Here is a 19624-nt window from a genome sequence, read left to right on the forward strand (position 1 = left end):
CCACAACAGTGAGAGGCCCGCGTACCGCCAAAAAAAAAAAAAAAAGAGAGCAGCTGTCAACACCAGTTCAAGGCTGCACCCAGAACTGGCACAGCATCCTCTCCACTGTATGCTCCTGGTCAAAGCCATCTTCAGGACTGCACAGGTGCAGTGGGGAGAAGGAACAGATGCTGTCTCTTGATAGAGTGGTGGCCAGGCCAGCTGGGCTTTGAATCAGATCTGACCCATTATCTTCTACTGCTTACATTTGTTTTTTCTGATATGCATTTAATAAAAGAACACTTATAGCTTCTTACATAATACACAAAATGTGCATGCACACAAAACAGTATACGCAGAGGCAGCTGTTGCCTGCTATTTTATCTTCTGGCAACATCCAGTCCCTTCACATTTGCACGTGCCTTTGTTACCATGACAGTTGATAGTTGTATGATGTTGAAAGTGTGTGGAATGTCAAGGTCGAATATCTGTACTTTATTTTGGCTAGGCTAGTCTAAGTCTAAGGAATAATAGAAGTTTGATGCTTAAGACAGCTTGGTGATGGAAATATTTTAAGATGTGGGTACTATGGAGGCAGCTACATCCTCTGCATAAGACTAGTCATCCTTTTCATAAATTTGTGGAAATACATTTGTGGTGTATATGGTATATCAACCTGGGTGATAGGGCCACTTTATTCCTTAGGGTAGGTGACTATCCAGAACACCAAATTCCTTCATTATGTCAGAAAGGAGAGCATTTATTTTTCTAAAACTGTCTTTTTAGTGCTCAAAGCCATAATAGCATGAGCTCTACAATGAGCTTAGTAACCATGACAAAATCTTACTGTGGCCCTCCTTCAGTAATCTCAAGTAGGCATTGAGGGACCATTTGCTGTGTGTGTGTGTGTGTGTGTGTGTGTGTGTGTGTGTGTGTCTGTGTGTGTGTGTGTGTCTGTGTGTTACTTCATCCTTTCCATTCATTCTGGGGAAATTTCAATACCAGTCTTCCTCTGCTATTCTTTGCCTTGCCTTCTTGATGTCCGTTTTCTTTTGCTTTCTCTTCTCATCTTCTGCTACCTCCCTTCCTGATAGGATCTGAAGGAAGATTCACATCATTGGAAAGTGGCAAGACCTTGAACCCTGTGACGGGGCCCTCTTTTGCCCTGTGTCTACATTCCCGTTCTCTTCTATGCTGTGAAATCTGATTTCACTACCTGTAAGTGTCTCACAGGAAACAGATGAATAAGAAGAATCATGCAGGCTGGATACAAATAAAACAGGGTCTTCAGGATTACCTATTTTCTCCCTGTTTGGTTCAGACATGAGTAAATGGAAATATTTTTCTACTAGAAAAAAATTCTCAGTGACAATTGACACTCAGACTAATTGTAGAAGAGACAGTGGGGAGTGGTGGAGAGTGTGGCAGATGGAAGGGCAAAAGCCCTTCAGGAGAGGCACAGGCATTACTCAGCTCCAGGTCCCTAGAATCTTGTGAGAATGCAGAGCTATTATTACCAGATCCCATTTTTTGTGAATTCTCCCAATTTTTAAATGTTGATGACTATTTTAAAACAAAATGAAATTCTATATAAATCAATAAAATATATCTTTAGAGCAAATTTTGCCCATGGACCCCAGTCTATAAAGTTGACTTGACTCTTGACTGTTTTCTTCCTCTTGAGCTTTAGATTAATGTCCAGCCTCTCCTACGACATCTTCATCAAATATCTAAAATTCATCATGCTTAACATGTCCAAATCAGAGCTCTTACTATTTCCCCCTAAGTTTTCTTATCTCTGGAAATGGCACCATGATCAGTTTAGGAATCTACCTTCATCATCTTTCTACTCCTCCCCATAACCCAGTTTATCAACAAGTTATACCATTTCTAATCTCCAAAATTTAGCTAGAACACGTCTACTTCTCCCCATCTTCACCACCACTCTTAATATTTGCTCCATTTCACTTTCCTGGACCAATGCAATAGCCTTTAGGTTGGTCTCTCTGCTTCCATTCTTTTCCCTTTTCATCCATACTCTATCAGCGCTGGAGAAATATTAGACGACTGCAACAAAAACAAGAGCATTATTCTTCCACTGGAATCTTTCAATGACTTCCCATTCCCATCGGAATAAAAGCCGTAATCTTTTCCACGGCCTGCTTTTTATAATACCACTCTCTCGCTCACTATTTCTGAGCCACGTTAGTCTTCCCTGTGTCATCGAAGAGGACAAGCTCTTGTCCATCTCAGGATCATAGTGGTTGCTTTTCTCCTGGAGCTTTGAATAGTTGGCTTCCTCTCATATCATGTCTCAGCCCAAGTGTCTCCTCAAAGAGGAGTTTCCTGACCATCTTATCTAAAGTAGCCCCTTCTACTCAGTTTTTCTCTATCACATCATGATTTATTTCCTCCATTAATAAACTACTGTTAATTTGATTTTTATGAATTTTTTACCTGTTATAACTTCCCCCCCTTGAATGTAAACTCTGTTAAAGGAGAAATCTCATCTGTCTTGTTTGCTCAGAATTCCTGGAAATTCTCAAATCATAAACTATTCTGTCTTCTTTCAAAAAATTGAAATATAAATTGATATATAACGTTGTATTAGTTTTAGGTGTACCATATATTAAAAAGAATTTTTTTAATTTTTAAAAGTTTATTTCAAAGTATAGTTGATTTACAGTGTTGTGTTAGTTCGTATGTTTTTTTTACAACATTTTATTCTCACATTTTAAAAATAATGTGAGTACATAGTAAACAGTGATTCATTTTTCCATGATAGGGTCTAGTGTGGATCCAGCCATAGGATCTAGCCTGGCATATGGTATTTGAGAATAAATATTTGAGGGAATAAATGGTTTGAGCACTTATACATATTCATCATGAAGACATCACTACTTTACAAAAAACCTCTAATTCTTAACATGCCCTGTGTTAACCTGGACCTGCCGACATTAATCACTGCAGTCAGCACCAACTTTCCTCACTCTCTGTGGACCAGCCACATAATTCCCTCACTTGGCATCATCACAGCTATTGTTTCTTCTGCTCAAAATGATCCTTCAACTCAGACTCCTTTCAGCTAGCCGACTTTTATTCTGTTCTTCCTTCAAATCCCAACTGAATGTTGCTTACAGTGAAGATTCCCTTGCCTGCCTCACATCCCATCACCTGAGGCTTGCATTGGTTTTCCCCAAATATATACTTTCATGTACTTTTTATTTGTATCCCTTATCCCAATTATAATTACCCTAATTTCTTGTTACAATTTGTTTACCATCTATAAGGACCAAGTCTGTCTTGTTTACTGGAACATTACAGACTTCCTAGAGCAGAGTCAAAACTGAATACATATTCATTCACAAACATTTGTCAATTTACAGTTGAAAATACAGAACTCACTTTTCTGCCATTTCTGTTCTCCCAGAGTACAGATTAATTACCATTAATAGAAATTAATTAACATGTCATCCTCAATTACTAATACAGGACCTTCATTTCCTAAAAAAGTCCTCCTCCATTACTTTTGGGAGATCTTAAGGGATTTGCATGTGGGCTCATGAACCATTCCTGTCAGCCACCATAAAGTCTGCTGTTTCCTTTCCTCCTCTCTGACCCTCTCCTCTATTAATATTTGCCACTAGAGGACCCGTGTGAAGGGACTCTGCCACTGTCCCCCAAGCTCTCAGCAAGTTGAATTCCATTTGTTCCTTTAGGGCACCATTGGAATACCATTGAGGATCCTCATACCACCACCACCCCCTCCACGTTTTGTGTCAGTAAGAAAACAACCATGGCAGCCAGGCAGATTCAGACCTGTGTTGAAATCTAATGGAAAATGCTTTGCAATTGAAGGGTAGGAAAAATAATTTTCCCTCTACCCGTCTCAGTTCTTGGCTGGAACTACCACCCACCCCTCCCTGCACCCCCTCCCGCCCCACAGTAATAAAAGACAGATTTAACAGGAGAAAAACAAAGAAGTTTAATAACATATATACCTCCTGTATACATGGGAGATAACCAGGAAAGCTGAGTAACTCTTCAGAATGACGGAAGTCAGCACCTTAAATGCTTCCTCCAGCTAAAGACAAAGGAAAGATGTTGGGGGCAGGGAGGCAGGTTATGGGAAGTGACCAGGAGACACCCAGCTAGCAAGGCTATGAAGGGAATGGTGGTTAAGCAGGTTTTAAGTTCTTGCCTTCTCCACTGATAAGAGTTGCTAGAGATTTAGAAATTTTCCCTTATAAATGTAAATTTCTCTTACAAAAGAGTCATTTCTACTCGTTTTTCAGAGGTTTTCTTCTGTCTGCCGTTTCTTAAAAATCATCAGCCTAAAATAGCCCTTAAGCCAAGGGAGGCATATTTTGAGGTGGCACATTCTGCTCACCTTCCCAATTCCAGCGTGATGAACCACCCCGTATTGATAAATACTGTGACAGCATACAAAGACAAAGTAATGAACGCAGTTTCAGGATCACAGAGCCTGTAATGGGCCTAGGTTTCAGATATATTTATAGCAAATCCATCAAAATGATCAGGGATCCCAGCCAAAGCCGCCTCCTTTCTCCCTTTCCCCATACCATCACTGATGATTGCAAGGAATTTCATAGGCTTATAAAAGTGAAAAACACTGATGTGAGACCAAAGACTAGGAATGGTGTGGAATCTGCTCTTTGGCAGGCAATGTTTTTCCAATATGTACAGTGACTAAACTTTTCCATAGAAAAAATTTTCCACTCAGATAAATCTGCCATGCTTTATGACCAAATGCAAAACAGGATGATAGACACTGAGCAGCCTAGAGACGGCCTGACCTGCCTTTTACAGCCTTGCGGGAGCCAATTTGATTTCTGAGCAGTGAAATGCGTCAGTGCCTGAGAAATACAGAAACACCAGGTGAGAATTCAGAAGAGGTCTGTTGTTAAAATGCAGGAGTTGGAACAAAATAGAAATCTTATTCTTAGAAAATTAGTAGAGATGGAACAACCTGGGAGAGCAAATGTTTAAATCAAAGGAGATAAAAATAATTAAGGGAAACAAAAATAGACTGAAGAGGTGGCCAGTTCTTAGGCTTTGCTTGTAAATAAAGATCAGAGGGAAAAGTGAATATGTCTAGAAATGAAAAGCATTACTGTGAGCAACTTACTTCAGCATGGATCTCACACGTATTACTTTTGAGATATTTAAATATATTGTGTGACTTTTGAATTTGTCCACACAGCAGTTGCAGCTGCATGCTTTGTAATGTCTTTGTTGACTTTTACCACCTGCGAAGTGATGGAAGCTAATACTTCAGTTCAGTGATGAGGGAGTATAAGAAATAATTATTCACAGTAGGTACTGTTGTATTCAGATGTGCTTAGCCTCTCAGATTCTTGCTGTCATTAAATGAAAGCCCCACCAGGGGGAGTGAGGGAACAAATCTCCAAGCCCTGTCCAGGCACCTTTCCAACTGAAGGTACACTGGATTCCAGAGTGAACTGCTCAATATTCCCTCCACCCTCCACCACTTCCCCACCACCACCACCACCCCTGCGAATTATTTGCAGCCTGCATTTCCCTGTGGGCAGTTTCTTTCAGATTTACTTTCTCTAGTTTTTCAGCTGCTTTTTTTAGTTGTAAATCCATGCTGTGGTTGAGCACCAAGCAATATTCCAGCAAACTCCAGCAGGGAGATATTTTCCTACAGGATCTCTAAAACCTTGCATAGTCACCAGAGCCTTCCCCAGTGCCTTGGCAAAGGTAGCAGTCTGGTAACTGAGCCTGGGGACTGGGAGAGGCGACAAAAGTAGATGGGAAGGCGATAACACTGCTTAGGGAAGTTCTGGGAACGGCTTAATGACTCAGAATGAAGAACTGGGGAAGCAGGCAGGTCAGCACAATAGATGCAATTAGCAAATGCAATTATCATCACCATATAAATCCCTCCATCTTGACTTTCTTCTTTGTATTGCCAAGGCAACCCAGGCAGCCTCCTCCTTTCCCACCCCCTCCATTCCAACAACCCCAGTCCCCTGCCCCTCTCACTTGCTGCCTCTGCCCTTGGAGTTGATTTTAAACAGGTTGCACCTGGATTAGCACGTGTCTGGGGTGGAGGAAGGGCAAAATGGGCGGGGAGAGCGAGGACCTAGGCTTTGCAGCTGAGATTTTTTGCTGTTGGTTCACACTCTTTCAGGAGTGCCAGTTTAGGAATATTTTATTCCTTTTTGGGATCCTCGCCGGGCATGAAAAACACCTTTCTTTTCATCCTAACATGGGAGTTTGCAGATGGAGAGAAGTGCACCCAGGTGCTTCACTATATGCTCCAGGTGCACCTTTTGCACATTTAAATCTGTCGTTAGAGCTAGTTTGTTGTAAGATGGGCAGTGTTTCGAGTTCATTTTCATGGTCACTGATAGCCAGAAATTGCGAAGAGCAAAGTCACAACTCAGGAAAAGAAATGGAAATGACTAAAAAAAATTGTGTATATATTTATATATGCATATAAACAATAGTAACATCTGAGTGAGAAGTGGTATTGAGGAAAAACGTAAGCACTTTAATTTTCTGACTTAAACAGTTTTGCCTTTTATTAAACAAATATGTAATACTTTTAAAAATACAAAACTAACCCCAAAATTAAAGTAAAATTCCCTTAAAAATAAAGACATTCTCCCAGCAATCCCACTACTGGGCATATACCCTGAGAAAACCATAATTCAAAAAGAGTCATGTACCAAAATGTTTACTGCAGCTCTATTTACAATAGCCAGGACACAGAAGCAACCTAAGTGTCTATCAACAGATGAATGGATAAAGAAGATGTGGCACATATATACAATGGAATATTACTCAGCCATAAAAAGAAACGAAATTGAGTTATTTGTAGTGAGGTGGATGGACCTAGAGTCTGTCATACAGAGTGAAGTAAGTCAGAAAGAGGAAAACATATACCATATGCTAACACATATATATGGAATCTAAAAAAAAAAAAGGTCATGAAGAACCTAGGGGTAAGATGGGAATAAAGACACAGACCTACTAGAGAATGGACTTGAGGATATGGGGAGGGGGAAGGGTAAGCTGTGACAAAGTGAGAGAGTGGCATGGACATATATACACTACCAAACGTAAAATACCTAGTGGGAAGCAGACGCATAGCACAGGGAGATCAGCTTGGTGCTCTGTGACCACCTTGAGGGGTGGGATAGGGAGGGTGGGAGGGAGGGAGACGCAAGAGGGAAGAGATATGGGAACATATGTATATGTATAACTGATTCACTTTGTTATAAAGCAGAAACTAACACACCGTTGTAAAGCAATTATACTCCAATAAAGATGTTAAAAATAAATAAATAAGTAAAAATAAAAATAATAAAGACATTCTGATCAGTTGGGGAAAAAGTAAGATGTAGAATCGAAGTGAAGCCAATAACTCCAATAATAGCAAAGCCTTCCCTGAATGCTTTCTGTGTGCCAGGCAGTATTCTAAGCCCTCATTTGATTCACAACCACCCTGGGATGTAAGTATTTTTATCTCATTTTTGTCAGATGAAAAATGAGGAACAGAGACAACTAGCCCAAGATTACTTAATGCTCTGAACTACCAAGTGATACTGCCGTTCATTTTCAAAATTATCTGCTGTGATTTGTTTATAACATTGTATTTGTCCATTATTCCTTTAGGAGAGAAAGAGCAAAGGAAAGGTAGGCAGCTTGATAACATTAAACATAATTAACCCTCAGGTCAACTTGACTTTGGTCTAGCAAATAATTGTATGGATTTTTGGAGTCAGCTATAGGTAGGTGCATACCTAGCCTTCACCACTTAGTAGCCTGGCAGGCTAGCTTCTCAGCCTTAGTATCCAGATGTGTACAATGGATTGAATAATAGTTACCCGCCTTCTAGACTACCCACTTTCCTTTAGGTTCTCATCCCACCCACCCTGTACCTGCCTACACCTGCCCCCATATTTTGGTTACTTTCTTCCCTCTTGATGGAGAAGAAAGGGCTGGATAAACTCATTCAGATAACATTTTAGTTGCACGGTGCCTTTCTGAGGGGTATTGACACTCTAAGATAGAACCCAACTAGAAACAAAAATGCTTACACCAAAGGCACCGTTGATTATGAAATATTGTGGGAACGAGATCCTTACAGCAACCACACCCTGATTTGCACCTCTCTTTGTCATTTGCATTTTCTACCTAAGGCTTAACTGTAGTTTTTCCACATTAGTCACAGATATAACACATTACAGAGATGTAGAAATGAGGGGAGAAAAGTAAGAGACTTTGTAGAACATTCCTCATACCTGCATGGCCTCCCCATAAGCGTGCTGAGTCTTGGCTCAAAAGGGTGATACGGCCCTAATAAGGTCTCTTTTTTCAACTGATTTTTCCCTTCAGAGGCTGTTTTATGGGAAAAAATAAAAGGCTGCCCATTTATGTTTTCCCAACTTTATTGAGATATACTTGACATAGTACTATTACACTGATATATCGCAAAATGATCGCCACCATAGTGTTAGCTAACACCTGCATCATATCACCTAATTACTATTTCTTTTTTATGGTGAGAATATTTAAGGTCTACTCTCTTAGCAACTTTCAAGTATATAGTACAGTATTGTTAACTATAACCACCGAGTTGTACCTTTTAGATCCCTAGAACCGATTCATCTTGTAACTGGATGTTTGCACTCTTTAACCAACATCTCCCCTTTCCCTCCACCCCCAGCCTCTGGTACCATTCTAGTCTCTATGAGTTCATCTGTTTCAGATTCCATATATAAGTGATATCGTACAGTATTTGTCTTTCTGTGTGTGACTTATTTCACTTAATGCCCTCAAGTTCCACCCATATTGTCACAAATGTCAGCATATCTTTTCTCATGGCTGAATAATATTGCACTATATATATAAAATCTCACATATTCTTTATTCATTCATCCATTGACAGACACTTAGCACTTAGGTTGTTTTCATATCTTGGCTATTGTAAATAATGCTGCAATGAACATAGGAGTACAGATATCTCTTCAAGATTCTGTTTTCATTTCCTTAGGATATATACCCAGAAGTGGGATTGCTGGATCATATGGTAGTCCTATTTTTAATTTTTGAGATACCTCTGTAGTGTTTTCCATAGTGACTGCACTAACTTACATTTCCACCTACAGTGCACAAGGGTTCCTTTTTTCCACATCCTTGCCAACAATTATTTCTTGTCTTTTAGATGATAGTGATTCTAACAGGTGTAAAGCAATATCTCACTGTGTTTTTAATTTGCATTTTTCTGATGATTAGTGATATTGAGTACCTTTTCATATACCTGTTGGCCATTTGTATCTCTTCTTTGGAAAATGTCTGTTCAGTTCCTCTGCCCAGTTTTTAATCATTTTTTGTTTCTTTTTTTTGCTATTGAGTTGTGTGAGTTCTTTTTATATTTTGACTATTAACGCCTTATCTGGTATTTGATTTGCAAATACTTTCTCCCATTTCGTAGGTTGCTTTTGCCCTTAATTTTAGAGACCATCCTTGAATGGGATGTTAAATGGTTTAATCTCATAGAAAAACCTGCTGCCCTCGTGGCAGACTTTGGGTTGAGAGGTAAACAACTATTAGTTCAGAACAGACCCACATCAGTTCACTGGCTCAAATACCTGCTTCTAGCCACCAAGGATCTGAAACTTCCCTTGAGCTATATTCAGGCTACAACTTGATAAACACTGGGAAAAAAATACTACATAGTGTTTCTTGTGTAGATAGTGAATTTGGTTGTATGTCCCAGCAGTTCTGTTGAGGCCATAGGGTTTGGCAACTCCCTGAGAACGGTGGGATTTTGGAAGTGGAAAATATGAATTTGGAGGAGAGCCGTCCACTCCCAATAAACACACACACACACACACACACACACACACACGTCTCTATCTCTTTGACTTGAATTTTCAGGGAATATTAACATGGAACCTGGAGGTTACAGTAGGGACTTTGGTTTAGATTCAGAGACAGATGAGGAATCATAGAAAGATTTTCAGCCTTATACAAACCTCTTGACTTACCTTGTTTTAGAGAACAGACACAGGAAGGTAGGATAAGAAGCAGGGAGACCAGACAGAGGAGGACTGCTGCAATAAACAGATGAATGACGGCTGCAGTTTGGATCAAGGTCGGTGAATCTTGAAAGAGAATGGATTCTGGATAGACATATATAAGTAGCCTCAAAGGAGGCAGTGACAGGATGAATATAGTACTTGAAAGAAAGAGGAGCCAGAGATAACTGCAGAGTATGGGGTACTCTTTTCTTTGAGAAAACGGGGTTTCATTGCTTTCTTATCATTAGACAGCACTTAGTGGCACAGTGCTACCTGTAAATTGTCAAAATGGGTTAAATCGAGAGAAAAACTATTCCATAGTTTTTTAAGGACCATGCTTCTGTACCGATTGAGTCCCCTGCTGCTAAATGGGCTGGGGTTCTGCATTTCAATCCTGGCTCTGATAGTATCTCACTCTGTTACCTTGGGCAAGTCACGTCAGCTTTCTGGATCTCATTCCGTTTCATTTGCAAAAGTAAAATGGCTTTACCAGGTTATCTGAGGTCCATTTCAGTTCAACAACATTCTATTAATCTTTGTGCCTATTACCTGATGAGGCAAACAGCTCACTCTTCATATGTAATTGAGACTAATTGTAAAAATGTCACACAGAAGATTGTCAAATGACTTTCTGTCAAAATGAGTTTGGGAAGTATTTTATTTCAGAAATAAAAACAGAATTATTTTAAAGCATTACCAGTCCGTAAATTGTAGACATTTCTAAAGGTCAGAATATTGAGCCTCAGAAATAAGTGTTTACCAATAAGATAATTGTTTGAATAAATTGCAGTTTTTGCTTCCCCCCAAGAAAGACTTTCCTGTTGGTCTTTTTAGCTTAATTGTAAACCATCAAGAAGAAATGTTAATTAAAACCAGAGGCATTAGTTTTTTCCTCAGTGTTTAAGAGTTTAAAAAAAATCACTCCAAATTCATTGATAGATTCCCCAGTTTGCATTCTTCATTAACTTAGCTCTATGATATTTATTTATTAGACATCAATCAAGGATTTACCCTTTCTGAGCACAAAGGTTGTATTTTATGATCAAAGTCCGCCTTCAATGAGTAATTTCAAAATAGTAGAATTTTTATTTTTTCCTCCTGCCCAAGGATCTAATCTCATATTTGCCAAGGAACTATTTTTTTTAATAAATTATTCCATAGGTTGGCTGTTTAAAAGCTATTAATTCTTTCATTCACTCAATATATTATACTATGTGCCAGGTACTGTTTTATGTAGTAGGGATAGAACTGCAAACAAAGTCCCTAGGCCTCTGGAACTTTGCTATAGTCTAGTTCATGTTCACCTTCTACGTGTCAAATGAACAAACTTAGGAGAACCTAGGGTATGTTATTGTCTCTAGGTGTTTAGAATTATAATTCTTAAACAGATGTTGCTGCCTCATATGTTTAAATCCATGTATTGACTACTATTTGTCATTCTTCCTTCTTTAACTTTCAGTACGCTTAACTCTGAGTACTCTTACCTACCACTGCTAGGTAAGCTGAAATTTTTAGTTAGTTTTTCATAGACAATGGATCTTTCAACTAGGCCAATGGACCTTGTGCATTTCAATAAATAAAGGTACCATGGTTAAGAGTAAAGAAATTGGATTGAGAATCAAAAGTTTAAGCTCTGGACCTGTCGTGTACTGTGGACTCAAGCAGTTTACTTATTAACTTGTCTGAGCTGAGGCCTCATTTATAAAATGGGTACCTCTTGAAGTTTTCTTAAGGTTCTAGTGAAATGATATATCCTATTATTCTAAACTCTAAAAGGGCATTCTGTCATGCTAATGTCTAAAACACTGATTCTTAGTTTTAAAAGTAGCAACCAAATTTGTTGTAGACCTATAACGTAATACATACACATTAAAGAGAATAAAAATGAATAGGTTTTAATAAACTTGAAAATTTTAATCATCACAGTATTTTGTTCATCAAGTATATCGGGTCAGAGAACTTTCCAAGACATATCAATTTATTTCCATTTTCTTTAACTTGGAATGGGCAAATCAGAACAGCACACTCAAAACAGAGCGTGACAGAAAAGACACATCCTCTGTTTATCTAAAAGAGGATGAACAAGGATAATTTGTTTTAAAATGAGAGTTTTATGCATTTCAAATAGTACACATGGCTTGTGGACACATTTTTCTCATTTCTAGGGTGATATTACCCTTCAGAGGTTTACTGGAAGTGACATAGATGTTCCACAGGCACGATTGATTACTCATCAGGATGTATTAGGCTCAATGAGATCATAAAATAAGGTACTCATTGAGAGATTTTAGCGTCTCAATAGAGAATGGAAAATGAACGGCACTATCCCTGCAGATAAGTTAAAATGGTCTTTGAGCTTTCCACAGTAAATGTGAAGACTCCAATGGGCAGAACAAAAGAATGGCAGTGCCCGGGGTGGAATGAAGCACAGGTTACATGCTAAGACCATATCAGTCATCTCAAGCAGGACAAGCCATCATTTTCAGCTGAACATTAGCGTCATATTTTACTCTCTTTGTCTCCAAGAATGTCGTAGTTCTACTGTCTTACTAGGGAAAGTGTTTTATTTCAGAATATATATTTTAAATATTTGCAGGGAAGCATTTTATCTTTACCAATTTAACATTCCTCATAAATGGTACAAGACTTCGAGGAGATATCACAGACACTGGTGCCTGAAAGAAGAAAAAAAAAATCAAATGGATGGAGCACATTATTAAATAGTGTTTCTTATTATAAAAGAAGTTGGTACCTAGTCATGTGATTCACACGTGAAAATAATTTATTAAATGTTCATGTTTGCTTGATGAAGTACTAGACATAGCCTTTATGGATCAGGAAATAGGAATATGCAGCAGGAAACAGACTAGCATAGATCACCACTGAGGGGACGTTCAGAAACTGAATGAAGGAAAAACAAAACCAATACAAATATCCTACATGGTTGTTTTACATTATATCACCAGGTAAATAAATTAATCAAATGGTAACAGTCTCATGTAGAAACCAAATAAATGTATTTGGGGAAAGTTTCAGCTCATAAATTGATATGTGATGTGTGTCTCACACAGACACCTCTGAAGCTGTTCCTTTCTTCCATGCACTAGCAGTTGAATGCTCAGTGGCTGCACTTGGCACATTGCTTGTCTCATGCAGCCTTCTACCAATCTTGAGTAAGAAGAAAGGCAAAATTAGAACTCAACTGTTATGCCATTGACAAAATAATAAATAGGAACCCACCAAAAATGTGATTAAAGAACAAAGGCATGAGCAACCCAGTTCTGAAGATGTTCATCCTCACCACGCGTAAATCTAGTTTAATATTTCAAAGAATAAATACAGACAGGAGAGCGAGGTGAAAATAGTTGTCAAACCGCAGCACAACAATCTACATGCAGAAAGGAGAAGGGGTAGTTATTTTAAGAATGTCTTATTATTGCATTTGATAATATAGACTCATTCAAACTTCTTTCCTCAATAAGTCTTAAATTAATATTTACTTTATTTCCTCAAAGGGCAAATAGAAGACATTTGAAGACAGATAATATGTCCTAAAACACAGGAGTAGATAAATTTGTAAATTTACTGTAGTGGATGTTAAGGTCCACTCAATAGACCCCCCTTTAGAAACAATGCACTAGTTCCCTCCACAGCTGAGGGTGTTCCTGGCTCACAACCCTCCCCAAGAATTGCCTTCTGCCAAAGGGAGCTTTGTCTCCACAACAGGTGGAGGAGTAAAAGGGAACAAAAGCTGAGCACCCTTGCCTCAATTTGGGAAATCTCTTAAGGGGAACGCCAACTCCAGAGCCCCCCAGGGAACCAGGTCAGTCCTCTGTGGTCACCCTTTCACAGTCTGTCTATTTCCTCTGACCAGTCCTGCTTGCTTACCTCTCTTTTGGTTGTTCTGAAGAGCGCTGCTCAATACACCACATGCAAGCAAGTGTCAGTCTCAGAGTCTGCCTCCTAGGGCATTGACCTTGGCACTGGCCTCCTCCCTAATTAATTATAATTTGAAACTGCATACACTCTAACAGGAAATTGGAAAATCTCTGCATTTTCTCATTACCTTACCGTCATTTTATTAAATTACTTTGCTCGTTTGTCTCAAAACATACTGCTTCCCTTTTATTCATCTTTCACAATCTTGATCAAATTCTGATCACATCAAGAATACAGGATGCTGACTTTTTCTTTTCTAGATGCATGATTTAATAAGGACAGAAAATTTTGAAAGGTCATTGAGTCCAGTTTTAGTTCTAGTTTTCAAAAGCCAATAGACTATGAACATTCTATTCAGTCCTCCAAATTAGCATTAGTTGTCCCTATTCAAGATGTCCCTGTCTGACAGTTCATTCAGATTTATATTCCCAGACATGGGCTACTACGAAAATTGAATTTAAAAGAAATAAACCAGGAGTTATATCAGGAGCACTGCCAATTCTATTAGGTACAATTTGTATTTTTAAAAACAACTTAAATATACCAATAAAATGATTACCCACTATCTACTAATGTTTACTATCTAGTATATATCACACTAGATACTTTTTCCATATTGTCCCTAAACCTCACTACATACTACAGGATAAATATTATCAGTATTATACAAGGAAAGAGAAATAAGGTTCATGACTATTAAGTAAATAGGCCAAGATTGCATGTTTCATTAGTGGTAGTTTTGAAGCCCATTGGCCAAAGGCTACCAAGGATACATCTGTAGGAATAGAATGCCAAGTTTATTTAGCTTGGTGTAGCAAGGGAGGACACTCCACAGGCAAACCTTGGGAGTTTCTCAATCTGAGGAAATAATGACAAGCTTTTATGGGGTATTGGGGGTTGGTTTGAGTGGTTTTAAAATGAGCTGTATACACAGTGTTCATTGCTTGCAGCACTATTTACAATAGCCAGGACATGGAAGCAACCTAAGTGTCCATCAACAGATAAATGGATAATGAAGATGTGGCACTTATATACAATGGAGTATTACTCAGCCATAAAAAGAAACAAAATTGAGCTATTTGCAGCAAGGTGGATGGACGTAGAGTCTGTCATACAGAGTGAAGTAAGTCAGAAAAACAAATACCGTATGCTAACACATCTATGGAATCTAAAAAAAAAAAAAAGGTTCTGAAGAACCTAGGGGCAGGACAGGAATAAAGATGCAGACGTAGAGAATGGACTGGAGGACACGGGGAGGGGGAAGGGTAAGCTGGGACGAAGTGAGAGAGTGGCATGGACATATATACACTACTAATTGTAAAATCGATAGCTAGTGGGAAGCAGCTGCATAGCACAGGGAGATCAGCGTGGTGCTTTGTGACCACCTAGAGGGGTGGGATAGGGAGGGTGGGAGGGAGACGCAAGAGAGAGGAGATATGGGGATGTATGTATATGTATAGCTGATTCACTTTGTTATACAGCAGAAACTAACACACCATTGTAAAGCAATTATACTCCAATAAAGATGTTAAAAAAAAAAAAGTAGCCTGAAGCCAACCTAAGAAAACATCTTTTCCTGGGTTCCATGCCAGACTTACTTAATCAGAATCTTTGGGAATGGGCTCTAGAACCAGCATTTTAAATATGTATATCAGATCATCCCAATGCACTCCAAAGTTTAAAAACCACTACTCTACAATATGACAGCAAGGAAACAGCCAAGAGGAAAACATTTTAAAGCTATAGACATATAATTGATATAAAAATATTGAAAATAGGTTTTTGATTTTTTCCTACATATTTTTTATTTCCTAGGAGTGTACAAAGGATTTTAGACTGTTTGTTTCCCCTTTCATTTGAGTCCTAAACATTTTGAAATTAAAAATTAAATGTTAAAGATGTTAAGCATATGAATGTCTATCAGTTGAAGAGTTTCCCAAATAATAAATGATCTCTATAATAGTAAAGCGAAGAAAAAAAAAAAAGTTGAGCTGTACAAAACAGAGTATCAGTTGAGACTGGTAGGTTGAGAGAAGCAGGAGGTATTTACTGATTGGTTGAAGGCTCTTAGTAGAGATATTTTAACCACGGGGAAATGTTTCCTGTAGTTTTCCTTGGTCCATAAGTCTGTCATTGTGATATATGAGCTAATACCCTTTAGAGGGCCCATCAAGCAGTTTCTCAATTGACTTAAAACCCATGGCAGTGATCTGAAAGCAGCCAATGGACATGAGCCCGTTTTACCTCTTCAACTCTATCATGCTACCTTCAACCTGGGCAGATATAAGAATGTAACTTTTACCTCTTCAGGATTGGATCTTATTTACCACAGTTAAATATTACTGACCAGCAGTTTATTTATTTATTTTTATTATTTATTTGTGTATTTGGCTGCTTTGGGTCTTAGTTGTGGCCCGCGGGATCTTTGTTAGAGCATGCGGGATCTTTTGTTGCGGCATGCAGACTCTTCGTTGCAGTGCATGGGCTCCAGAGCTCACAGGCTCAGGAGTTGCAGCACATGGCCTCTCTAGTTGTGGCGCATGGGCTCCAGAGCACGCAGGCTCAGTAGCTGCAGTGTGCAGGCTTAAGTTGCCCTGCGGCATGTGGGATCTTAGTTCCCTGACCAGGGATTGAACCCACGTCCCCTATATTGGAAGGCAGATTCTTAACCCCTGGACCACCAGGGAAGTCTCTGACCAGCAGTTTACAAAAAAGTAAATTTTGGAGTAGACAGGAGAAAATACTATAGAACTGTGGAAGGACATGAAAACAAGGATAAGAAGTTGATTTTTAATATCATATATAATTAGGAATTATTGAAAGGTTTTAAGGTAGAGAACGATATCATGAAAGTATTAGTGGAATGAATTTGGGGAACTATGAAAAAGGTAGTGAAGATATCAAACCCATAAATGGGGATTAGGCAAAGATTTTACAATAGATTTTTTAAATGGTAGATATTACAGAGTTCTGATATTAATTTTACTTGAGCAATACAGTAGTTGAAAATGGTTCTAAGGTCTTGAATCTAACTGACTGAACGGTCAGTGTTAGCTCTTTTCTAAAGAGGAAAGTCCAGTTGATCTGCTTTAGAGCCCCTGATTTTGAAGGACATATACACTGACACATCTGCCCTTCTCAGTTTCTCCTAGACCTTGTAAAGCAGAACATGAGTGACTTTGCATGCTCATTATAACATTACATAGTTTAGATTTACTGTTTAGATTTACTGTATTCATTTCCACAGTTCATCACTGTGGCCACTGCAAACAGACAGTGCGTCCCGTTCTGGAGTTAAATCTGGTGACATGGCTTGACAAAGATGATTTTCAAACATATAAGGTAATTATGCTAAAGTCAGGATGACTTACTTAGGAGATGTTATGGTTACCTATTGTCCTAATAAACTGCCCTACAGGTTAGTGGGTGAGAAAAACAACTACTTTAATATATCTTCTGCTTTGGGGGTCAGGAATTCAGGTAGGGCTCATCTGGACAGTTCTTCTGCTCCCTGTGGAAATGATTTGGATCACTGGGTGGTATTCAGCTGTTGGCTGAGCTGAACTGGGGAGTCTGAGACTGTTTCACTTATATGCCTTACATCTTGGTGGGGATTGCTGGGGGCTGGGCTCAGCTGGGCTTCTCTTCCTTTCTTTTGTCAGGCAATGTTAGGGCCTCACCATATGATATCTCTAGCAAGGTAGTTGGACTACTTATGTGGACGTTTGGGGCTCCCAGAGACCATGGTGGAAGCTGCCCACATTCTTAAAAGCTAAGCCCAGAACTGGAATAGTTTCACTGTGCCAAACTCTATTGGTCAGTTGTCGTCGGCCAGCCCATATTAAGGGGCAGGGTTGCAAGACCCCAATTCTTAATGGGAAGAGGGCCAACGCATTTGTGGTCATATTTAGTTGGCCATGGCAGAGTGAGAAGTTGGGTGAGGCCTCCACCCACTGCTGCTTCCAACCTGGCAGGTCCTCTCCCTGCACAAGCAGAGTCCACCTGCTCATCACCTTCTGACACATCAACCCTAAAGGAACCAGTGATGCTAGAAAGGCCATCCTTAATGAGCGGTACCCATCCTGAAGCCTTTAGTATTTTCGGTGAAAATATATCATTTGACCTTATCATGGAAAAACGTAGCTTGTAAACAACGTAGGGTGCTCATATTTACCAACTCTCAAAACAACTAAATTGACTTACAGTGTAGACAGTTGGAACTAGTGGAAATGTCTGGGACAGCAATATGTATTTAAATAGTATGTGAACTCTGCTCTTAATTTTTGTAGATCAGATAACCAATATATATTTCAATTTTATTTAGATAACTTTTACCAACCTCAATTTTAAAAAGAAATTGGATTCTTGAATGAGATTTTTTTAAAACAGGCAACAACAATTTTGAGTATTTTTACTTAAAGATATCTCTAAATCTAGAATCCTATATTGGGCAGTGTGCTCATTTAAACAAAATTGTATATATATATATATTATATATATATATAATATATATACATGGTGACTAATTGAAATAACAGGTAAATACCACGTGTTCTTATTTTCAATCAATAATTCGTTAACAAGGACATTAGTTTAAATGACAAACATCTTAAAAACAATAAATTTAGAGTTGCTGGGTTTGTAAACATGTCACCAAGTTAAATTGTTCATTCTAACCTGTATAATTGAAAGTGCCTCATAGTTAGAATACTGTTGTTATTTAAAGGCTGTCATTGCTTTCATTTTAAGAAACATGTGTTTTTATGAATTTATCTATATTCATTGAACATAAAAATACCACAGATTAAATTATGAAGTCCAACTGGAATTGAAATATTTTCCTATTTTCATAATTATTAGAGATCTGCATGCATGTTTGTAGTACTGTATACTTCTTCCCTGTGTATGAGAAAATAATCTCTCTCCTGCATACATCCTCTAGTTACTCAATTTTCAGAAAATGATTATGAGAGAAACATTTTCAACAACTTTTTTCAAGTTAAGTGGTAAAAAGATAAGTTATATATATGTGGTCTTTAAAATAAATGTTATATACAGATTATCATTTATCCTTTGGCATAGATGTTATAAAGAAAAAAATAGAAGTTTCTGATAAACAGTCACAGAAATTCACCATTTTTACTACAATCTTTGGGTAGATGATACACATGTTCAAAAATGTATCTGTTTATCTTACCAGTTAGATATGAAACAACTGTGTATCTACCACTGTTTCTCAAACTAATTAAGTAGAATTAGTGTTAGTATTTAATGAGATTTATACATCCCCTTAATTCACTTGATAAACATTAATTGAGCTCCTACTCTTATCAGTCTCTTCTAGGAGTATAATGATGAACAAGACAGAATTAACCCCCATTGTCCCGAAGCTCATATTGTTCTAGAGGGAGCAGACAATAAAATAATAAATAAAATACATATAATTTGAGAGAGTAATTAGTGCCATAAAATTTAATTCAGGCAAAAAGAGAGAGAAAGCTAGGTAGGGGAGCAGTGACCCTGTTTTAGATCATGTGGTCAATCAAGTCCTTTATGGAGGTGACATTTGACAGTGCTGTATACATGGAGAGCGTGGACTGTCCATGATCCTGCCCTCCCCCAGTATT

The 19624-nt window shown here is 38.4% G+C and overlaps 1 protein-coding gene across 20 annotated transcripts in view; it reads left to right on the top strand.

Moving 5' to 3' along the window:
• Positions 1-19624, top strand: part of DGKB (diacylglycerol kinase beta) — a 909303-nt gene that overhangs the window by 115458 nt on the left and 774221 nt on the right. Inside the window, exon 3 of one of the 20 annotated variants that reach the window (XM_079932545.1) lies at positions 17245-17339. The exons of 18 other annotated variants lie outside the window; for them this stretch is intronic. The gene's annotated coding sequence lies outside the window, so the exon portion shown is untranslated. Of the gene's footprint in view, positions 1-10043; positions 10133-17244; positions 17340-19624 lie in introns of those variants that run through there. One more of the 20 variants, XM_079932549.1, reaches the window with a different exon arrangement.

Source organism: Stenella coeruleoalba (assembly GCF_951394435.1).
Source record: "Stenella coeruleoalba genome assembly, chromosome: 9".
Taxonomy (NCBI): Eukaryota; Metazoa; Chordata; class Mammalia; order Artiodactyla; family Delphinidae; genus Stenella; species Stenella coeruleoalba.